Here is a 7,770-nt window from a genome sequence, read left to right as displayed (position 1 = left end):
ATCATTGAACACTGAGCTTCCATTTTGCATCTTCCAACTGCACAGAGGATAAGTGTGTGCTGCTCCTTCCGTGGCTGGTGCTGAGTGGGGATTTTCGGAATGGTCCCTCCACCCTGCATTTCCCACAGGATCAGCGGTAAATAAGCTTTACCTCCACCACACAGGAGGGAAAACTTCAACTCCCACGTTAGGGTAAACTGGGGAGAGACTTGGGGTAAATGGGGAAGATGATTTTGGGGATGGGTTGGGAGGGGCCCTTTACCCCCAGAGGAAGTGGTCACCTCCGAGGGTCTAGCCTGGTGGCAGGTGGCACAGTTGTAGCCTGGAGAAAAACGAACAGGGGCTACGCACATTTGATGTAAAACCGAGGAAAGGTGAAGAAATGCAAGCAGCTCGTGGGGTCACCAGGTTTGGGGCTCAAAGGCCCAGGAAAGGAGGGACCCCAGGCCTTGACCTCCACTGCACACCTGGGAACAGGGGCTGGAGACAGTTCCCTTGGAGCCACCAGTGCCCACACACAGGGACACTCCCCACCTGACAACTAAACTGTGGAGTTCCATCAAGTCTGTCCAGCCCGCTGTGGTAACGGAAGACTAATTTTCCAGTGCAGGAAGAGGATGAGGGACCTCCTGTCTCATGCTTTGTTGAACTAATACGAAGGGAAGGGAAGCCAGGCCCAGTGGCTCATGCCTGTAATCCCAGCACTTTGGGAGGCTGAGGTGGGCGGATCACCTGAGGTCAGGAGTTCAAGACCAGCCTGGCCAACATGGTGAAACCCCGTCTCTACAAAACATACAAAAATTAGCCGGGCGTGGTGGTGGGAACCTGTAATCCCAGCTACTAGGGAAGCTGAGGCAGGAGAATTGCTTGAACCCAGGAGGCGGAGGTTGCAGTGAGCCAAAATCGTGCCATTGCACTCCAGCCTGGGCAACAAGAATGAAACTCTTTCTCATAAAATATATATATATGTGTGTGTGTGTGTGTGTGTGTGTATAAATAAATAAATACATATATATATATGGAAGAGGGCAGGAATCATGGAGCCAGAGAAACTGATATTCAGTTCACAGGTAAGTGGGGGGCCCGATGTGGAACTAATGGGGTTCTGTGTCATGGGCAACTAAACCTGGAGGGGGCACCATGCCCGGTTCTCCCAGAGAAGAGAAGAAGGACTGGGCAGACGGCTCGCCATCTCTCTGTGGAGGCCTCCCCTCCCACTTCCTTCCCCAACATCCCACCTCCACCTGCTGCTTCCAACCCCCAGCCCTGTGGGTTCTGGAAAGTTTGGTTGTTATCCAACAGGAGGAGGAGGAATGGTTTGGAGTAGAGCCATTAAACTACAACCTGTGGGCCAAAGCCGGCCCACCCCTCGTTTTTCTAAATAAAGTTTTATTGAAACAGTCACACTTGTTCCTTTACATATCATCTGGGGCTGCTTTCTCACTTGGAGCAGTTGCAGCAGAGACAGTGCGGCCTGTGACACCGAAATGATTTGCCATCTGGTCCTTCACAGAAAAGGTTTGCCAACCCAGGTTTACAGAAGGAGAAAGGAGGGTGCTTCCCACCTGCTTCCCTTGGTGAGTAGGGAGGAGCTGGTGGCAAAGAGCAGGTTCTTGGCAGTAAGAACCAGGGCAGCCCTGCATCAGGCTGGGAGCGCTGAGGAAAGCCTCTGTTGGGATGCAGAAAGGGGGGCTTAGGAGTAGGGAGGGAGCTGAGGCCTGTGCCTGGAAAGGATGGGCCAAGAACAGGGAGAAGACAGCTGGCACAGAGGGGACGCTGGGCTGTCCCTCACAGACTCAGCAGAGGCAGGAAAGGCTTCGCTAAAGAGGAAGGTCAATGCATTTAGGCTTTTTCAGAGAAAAGGACAGAGTTCCCATGGGTGAGGGTGAATGGGGAGAGCAGGCAGGCACAGACCTGGAGCTTGGGCTCCTTGGGACCTGTGTGACCCACAAACCCCACCCCTGCCCAGCAAACCCCACCCCCCTGTGGCTTCCCTACTGCCCTTACTGTACTGCTATACCGGGGACCAGCAGCTCCAGCTGCTGTCGGATCCCTCCCAGGAAACCAGTGGTCCCCTTGCAGCTGGCTCCTCCCTTCCCCACGCCACCCCAGCAGGACTTACCTCTCCTGTTTCCCAGTGTCTGTTAGGGGGACTCCACCACCTGATCCCCCAAGTCAGAAGCACCAGACGTCCCGAGGCCTCTCCTTCCCCACCTTATATTAAGTCACCTCCACGTCCCTCCAAACGTCCAGGTGTGCTTCTGAAACCCGTCTGGATACCCTCCCTGGCTCTGGCCACCCTGCCCTGTCTCCCAGCCAGAGCAGCCCTCCTCTGCGCTCACTCGCAGCCCTGTGCATCTGCTCAGCCAGCGGCAGCTCTCAGAGGCTTCCTCGCCAGCCGGTTTCCTGGGCCCTGGCATTCAGGCCACCCCTCTGGCCTTTGCCAGGCCCCCACCCCAGCACAGTCAGGCCCTGTCTCCACTTCCTGCAGAATGTTCCAAGCAGAGGTTTTTGGGGCCACACAGCAGCTGTGGGAACTCGGACAAGTTAGCCCACCTCACAGGGCCTCAGTTTCCTTACCTCTAAAATGACGACAGAACCAGCTGAGTCCAAGGCCGCTGTGAAGATGCAAAAGGCTGTTATTCACATTGCTGCGATTTCCCTCCCTGCTCGTGCCTCTGTACTCGCTTCTGCGCCATTCCATTACCATTCACTGAGCAAAAAGGCATGGGCTGCCCAGGAACTCAGGGAGGGGAGTGAGCTGGAGCTGACCATCATGTTACAAGGGCCACAGTGCTGCTGCGGGCATTTCAGCGCTGCACCAGGGCGGGAACCAGCGTCTGGCTTTGCCTGGAGACGCAGAAGGGCACGATTGGGTGAAGTGTGCTGTGCGCTGTGGCAGGCAGGGTGGGGAAGGGTGCAGCCAGGGCCGAAGGCACAGTGTTGGGCACGCAGAAAAGGGCGACAGGCACATGATGGGACCACAGCATGTGCAGATGACAGCCGGGAGCACAGACAAAATGACGCTCTGAGGATGGCAGCCAGGGACACAGAGGAGGTGTCCTCTGCAGAAGGGGCTGGCAGCACCCCAGCCTCACACCCGCTCGTCAATGGCCGTGTGGTCACGGTGGTGTCCCACACCCTCCAGGGATCGTCAGCTGAGGAGTGACATGGCCAGGCCTGTGCAGCAGCAAGCTCACACTGGCATTCGAGTGAAAGATTGTCCTAGAGACCGGAGACCAGAGCATCAGCGTGAGAGGTCAGGGAAAAGTCGGTCGCGGTGGCCGAGACGTCATGCTGTACAAGCCAGACCGTGGCGCCGAGGGGCAGTGGGGGCCACCCAGACAGAGCACACTTAGACCATGAGAAAGGACAGCACGATTCGGTGACCGTCACCAGGGACCAAGCAACGGGAAGAGTGAGGACACCTGTGGTGTCACCTTGAGGGCAGCCCAGCTCCTGTGGTGCTTTCGGGTGGGAGGCCGCCCTCTGCCAGTGGGTGAGAGAGAATCCATCCCAGAAGCCACTGGAGGGCAGGAAGGAAAGGATTATGGCTCAAAGGAAGTGACACAGTGATGGAGAAACGAGCTGCTGTTCTGTGTGTGGACGAGTGTGCCGGGGGCAGGAGGTGGATCTGACGATGTCACCAGGGAGAAAAAATTACCTTGAAGCCCATGAAGAGTGTTCAAGACAGAGATGGGAAAGCCTGGGGGTGAGGAAGGCACAGATTGTGGTCAGTTGTTTAAGGATGGAAGAAGTTAAGAAAACACTGCCCTGGGCGATTTGCCTCCTACACAACAAAGGTTTCCTCCAAGGCTAGTGCAAGCTGGCAGGAAGCCCGCATCTTCCGTGAGCCCAGCCGCATCAGCGGCACAGGCTTCCACCTTTGTGCCGCTTCAGAAGAGCTTGCTGAGTCTGGCTGTGGCTTTAAAAGTGTGCTTGGCTTTCTAATTAAAAATAAAACCCCAGTCCAGGGATGAAAGAAAGTGCTTTGGAGCTCGTCCAGGGACCCATCGCATACAGGTGGGGAAGGAGGAGGCTGGGGAGGGAAGGAGGGCCGGGGGAGGCTGACACAGCACCCCCATCCGTGAAGAGCATAAGTCCAAAGATGTATTTCCATGCACAGCCCAAGGATCTGTGATTTCGGGAGCGCAGAAGGAAAGGCGCAGGACAGGAGGGGAGAGGTGTGAACATCTATGGCAAGGCGAGTCCAGCTACTGTGAGCTGGGTGACAAGGAGCTGCTATGACAAGCCTGCGTGGAGATTTAAGCAGCATATGGTCACCGTTTCATTATGTGCAAGTGGCTTTCCGCTGCCAGCGCCGCCCGGAGCTCCCGGAGGCAAGGCTGAACTGCAGGGTCTGGCAGGTGAGCCCATTTTCCAGACCCCCCAGCCCCCGCAGTCAGGGACAGTCTCCCCACACCACAGCTCTAGGTCAGATACACATGGCTGGAACAATGTAGAAGGACAAAATGACGTAAGACAAGATGGTCTTCCACGACCAGCCACGCACCCAAGCAGAATATGCCAAAAGTGCCCCGCGGTCCAGCTCACAGGTCACGGTCAGAACCCACCCAGAGGACTGCCTGCGGGTGGGAGTGACGGTCCCCCGCCCGGCTGCCCCAGACCTCTGAGGTCAGCTTGTTTGGGTTCGAGAGAGCAGTCCTTGAAGTAAAGGCCATTGCGTCGGATCACAGCGGGTAGGGCCCGTGGCGGCCACTGCATAGGGCTGCTGTTGACACGGCGGGAATGGTTTTGAAATCAAGGTCTGCTGCTCTCTGGGGGAAGGCAATGGAGACCGGGGCTCCTCTGGGCGGGCATGACTGCCTGGCTGTGGGGTCGTCCTGCTTCTGTTTCACCTGGAGGAAGAGTTTGCTGGGATTCCGGCTAAGGGCTGGGGCCTCCCTTTACTCTCCAAACCTTTTCTCAGTAAACAAAACTCAATGTGGGAACAGAATTCCTATCAATTACAATACAAACTGATTCATGTCATAAAAACGCGACTGAAACCACCGGCCCTCACAAACAGTGCGGCTTATGTTGTCTGCCCCGCACTCGGAAGGAAACCTTCCCTTCAAGAGTTTGTGTATTGTTCACCCTTCTTCTTGGCACGCACACACAAAATCCAAAGCCTGTAATAGCGCAGGTCATTAAACGAAACAACTGCACTTGGGCCTTTTTCAAGGCAGTGATTCAGGCAGGCGCTCTCCTCGCGGAATCAGTTTACAAAGCGTTATCGGAGCTACCTCGGCTGAGTGGGGAGCAGGCCAGCCAGGCAGCGTTTTCTGGGAAAACGGACTTTCTCGTGGCCACTAGGTGGAGCCAGGTGCTTACCAAAAAGGGCAGCTTGGGCTTTGGTGCCGCTGGGGACTTATATTAAAATGTCACTTTTATATGCAACTACCCTTTACACATACAAATGAAATGGGAGGGAGCTATACGAAGCACCTGCAAGTTTCATACTGGGGGAAGCCCCCCATATGTGGTCAGGAAGGAATCCGTGTCTCACTTTAAGTGAGGAGAAGGGGAGGAAAGGAGGAGGTAGAGGAACCCTTCAGAACCTGAGGCGCCACGTGGTCCTGGTTCGCCTTAATCCATCTCCCAACCTGATCAGTCCTGGGAATGCGGAGGCCCGCACCATTCACTGCACAACTTACTTCACCGCCTGCTGTGCTAGGTCACTGCGCCCGTGGACCCACGTACCAAGAAGCAATGCTGATACCCGCCCTGCCCAGCAGCTAGGGTTGCCAGGGGATGTGAAAGGATTCTGAAAAGATAATGCAATCTTCAGACGTTGTTAGGATTGTTTTGTTATTTATTATCAGAAAACAGACATAAACTGAAGAGGGAGACATAAAGCATTGGCTGTGTGATAGGTCTTTTTCAAACTCATGTTTTCTGACACTTTTTAACACACATCCTCGTTGACAGAATTTCTTTTTCGGCCAAGCGTGGTGGCTCATGCCTGTAATGCCAGCACTTTGGGAGGCCGAGGTGGGTGGATCACCTGAGGTCAGGAGTTTGAGACCAGCCTGACTAACATAGTGAAATCCTGTCTCTATTAAAATGCAAAAAACTTAGCCAGGTGTGGTGACACATCCCTGTAATCCCAGCTACTCGAGAGGCTGAGGAGGGAGAATTGCTTGAACTCGTGAGGCAGAGGTTGCAATGAGCCGACGTCGCACCACTGCACTCCAGCCTGGGCAACAAGAATGAAACTCCTTCTAAAAAAAAAAAGAATTGCTTTCTCAGATAACTTTAGAAAGAAATCATGGCAGGGGGCATAAGTTTGCACATGGTAATCAAGTATACTAGATAACCAGAGCTCAGAGCAGCCCCGTCCCAGCATCAGGGATAGTGAATTAGGGCCAGGGTCTGCCAGGCCACAGCGGAGTCACCTGTGAGGCCTCTTCCTGTAGGTGGGCAGAGGAAGAGCTAAAGGCCCCCAAACAGCTTCCAATTATAGGAATCTCTGGCTCCGTTTACGGATAATCGATGATGAACTAAAAGAGGAAAGCCAGTTGCTAACTTCCAAACAAACCACGAAAAAACATAAGGAATGAGAAGTTTATTAAAGCAGCATGCTTTTTAAAAAGAAGTTTAATTTTTCTAGTTATTCTTTTTTAATAGAGAGGGGGTCTCATCATGTTGCCCACGCTGGTCTCAAACTCCTGAGCTCAAGTGATCCTCCCACCTCTGCCTCCCAAAGTGCTGAGATGACAGGCATGAGCCACCGCGCCCAGCCAAAAAGTGTAATTTTAAAGGAATCAGGTCACAGGGTTCAGGCAGCAGCATGGAGCTCTGGGGTCTTGCAGAGCTAATGTGAACTTTCAAAACAAACCATTTCTGTGCATACGTGTAGCATTTGCCAAAGATTGTTTTGACCTATAGGATATAAATAAGTGTTTTGTTCTCAACTTTTTTAATTTAAAAAAAAAGTGTTTCCTATTCAAATAAGCGCAGAAAATACTGGATTAAAAATAAAGTGTCCTAATGAGGGCTCTGAACCTCCAGAAAGGAGGACTCTAACATGAACATGCAATGTTCCAAGGGCACATTCGGTCATAAAACCTTATTTCCTGAAAAACCAATTTGCATTTCTGAGAACGAGTATTTTGTGCCATATTTTTTGAGGAACATTATCCCAATTCAATGGGACGTGCAGGCCAGTGCTGATGGGTAGTCAGATTGTGGCACCAATGACCTCCTGGCATTTGGGTAAAAACAGGAGAGGCTGGGTGCAGTGGCTCACACCTGTAATCCCAGCACTTTGGGAGGCTGAGACAAGTGGATTACTTGAGGTCAGGAGTTCGAAACCAGCCTGGCCAACATGGTGAAACTCTGTCTATACTAAAAATACAAAAATTAGCTGGGCATGGTGGTGCGCACCCGTAATCCCAGCTAGTCGGGAGGCTGAGGCAGGAGAATCGCTTGAACCTGGGAGGTGGAGGTTGCAGTGAGCCAGGATTATGCCACTGCACTCCTGCCTAGGTGACAGAGCGAGACTTCGTCTAAAACGACAAACAAACCAACCAACCAGCCAGCAGAGTTTGGTTGAAACAGTAGCAACAAGTCAACAAGTCAAAGACATGATGGAGAGGAGATTCCATCAAAAATCTACAATCAGGAATGCAAAGACCCCAAATTTGTCATTAAACCTTTTCGGTGACCTAGCTAGGCCTCTGTGCTAGGGCTTAGCAATCAGTGTGGGAATCTCAGTCTATAGAACAGGTTTCGGAAAAGTCATATACAAATGAAGCATTATAAGCA

Source organism: Theropithecus gelada, unplaced genomic scaffold, assembly GCF_003255815.1.
Source record: "Theropithecus gelada isolate Dixy unplaced genomic scaffold, Tgel_1.0 HiC_scaffold_15884, whole genome shotgun sequence".
In the NCBI taxonomy this organism is placed as follows: domain Eukaryota; kingdom Metazoa; phylum Chordata; class Mammalia; order Primates; family Cercopithecidae; genus Theropithecus; species Theropithecus gelada.
Note: the sequence above shows the minus strand (reverse complement) of the source record.